Below are 2,500 nucleotides of genomic sequence, written 5' to 3'. Positions count from 1 at the left end.
CTCTCTCTCTCTCTCTCTCTCTCTCTCTCAATTAAATAAGGAAAGGGGAGAGGTAAAAGAATATATTGTCATTATACAGATTTTTTCTTTGATGATTATGAGGAAGTAGGGATAAATCCATTGATTTAATTGCCACGCACTGGCACGCATCCTCCCGCATCGTCCCTAAGTAGGGAAAAATCCATTGATTTAATAGCCACGCACTAGCACGCATCCTACCGCATCGTCCAGCACTGTTCAGACGCGTTCACTCCAGTTCATGCATCGTTCACGACTAGTTCACGCCAATTTTGTCGTGACAATGCATGCCACAAATTTTGAACATTTCAAAATTCTCAGCACGCATGCCACGCACTGTTCACGTCAAGTTCACGCATCGTTCACAACACAATGCGTGCCAGTGCGTGCCACAAATGCGTGCAAGTGTCAGGGGGGCTTAATGACTTGGATGAACAGATGGGAAAGTGTGAACTCAATTTCATATCAAGACATTTGGAATTGTCAATTTGGACCGAACGCTCCTGTGATTGAGCTTAGTAGCATGTATCCAACTCAGCATCAAGATGCAACTGGAAACCCAAGCTCACCGAGTCACCCGAGTGAGATAATTTGACAGAAAATGACCACAAATTATGACCCTGGTGAATCTCAAAGTTCTATACAAGAAGTATAGAACTTCATGTGACACCGCTGATGACTGCCGTTGATTACGATGATGGGTATGAGGATAGTTCTGAAGACAATACAGATTCGGATGATGATACCTCAGTGACTGACATTTGTGAAAGTCTGAGCTCTGACAGATGTAGTGATCTTGACATTTCATATTGAGGAAAAATAGGACCTGGAAAGAGACAAAATAGAGAGCTTTCGCAAGTGCTCAGTTAGGGCAATAATGTAAAAGCTCACTGATATTTGACATCATGGACATTTGTACCCATTTTCAAGACTATATCAGATACAATCATTGTATGATTATGTTAGGAATACACCTGTTCTTCACAAATTTGTTTTTAATATTTGTAGAATCAAGTGTGAATGCAAATTCATTCACATTTGGTAACATTGGTAGTCTTGTAGGTGTCACAGGTGTCGCTTTGCATCCATCAACATGCATTATAACCATGATGTAGTAGCCTGTGGTTCAAAAAGATGACAAATTCGGATTCCTTGCCCCTGAAAACCTGGGGGTAGAGACCAATATTATTGTCATAGCCCATCTAGAACTGGAGTTATCGCAATCCGTAAGTTGGTGGGCCGACTCCGGCGGCCATCTTGGATTTCGCCAGGATAAATCAATTTTTTTCGGAATTTAAACCAAAGGGTCATATTCCTCTGCCTAAAAATAGCTATTCTGGGAGAAAAAAACATCTTGATAGCTAAACCCAACGCCGTGAAAAAATATTTTGTGATTTTTGGCGGCCATTTTGGATTTTGGCCGCCATCTTGAATTCTGGGCAAAATTTCAGATGGCCCAAAAGCTTATTTGAATCAGCATGGTTCAAAGTATCAGAATCAGTTTAGAAAACCTTGACCCCAAAAAAGGGCAGTTTTTGCCTGGCTCCGACCTGTCTACAGAGTGATATCTCACATATGGTTCAGTGAACGTAGTAACTAAAATGAGGTAGGAGCAATTAGATTCGTAAAGCTTACACACACATACGTATAGATATACTATAAACTTACTGAAAATATGTATAACTTGGACAAAATTTGCCTAAAAATGGCACTTGTTCTATGCAACAATCAATATTTGTCTTTTCCCATAATAAAATCTAAAAAGATCAAGATTAATCTTTTTTTTTTTATACTTCGCTTCAAAGTAGCTGAACTTAGGAAAACATAAGTCAATTAATTATATGTGACATGCTTATGTTGATGTGTACGAAAAATTTGAGTATAAATCATGTTCATATTATATATATATATATATATATATATATATATATATATATATATATATATATATATATATATATATATATATATATATATATGTATATATATATATATATATATATATATATATATATATATATATATATATATATATATATATATATATATGCCCACTGTGGATGCGGGGGCATGAAAACAATTAGAATAGCACCAACGTTATCCCTGCGTGTCGTAAGAGGCGACTAAAAGGGACGGGACAAGGAGATTGGGAACCCCCTCTCCTGTATCTATAATCCTGTGAGACATTGACAAAGAGATGGAGCTGGGGGGAGAGTGACTGCTCCCCGCACTCTAGTTTTGGGGTGTTTGACTGTGCGTGGATGTAGTACGATAGAGAGTAAAAGATGTGAGATTGGAAGTATGTTTAGGAATAGAAGGATGGATGTATTGGCTTTGTGTGAGACAAAGATAAAAGGGAAGGGTGAAGTGATGTTTGGTGAAATGTCTGGAGAGTGTCTGGGATTGAAAGGGGAAGAGAGAGAGAGGGTGTGGCTTTATTGCTGAGTGAATGGATGACAGGTAAAGTAGTGGAATGGAAGGA

This window comes from Palaemon carinicauda, chromosome 9, assembly GCF_036898095.1.
Source record: "Palaemon carinicauda isolate YSFRI2023 chromosome 9, ASM3689809v2, whole genome shotgun sequence".
Taxonomy (NCBI): domain Eukaryota; kingdom Metazoa; phylum Arthropoda; class Malacostraca; order Decapoda; family Palaemonidae; genus Palaemon; species Palaemon carinicauda.
Note: the sequence above shows the minus strand (reverse complement) of the source record.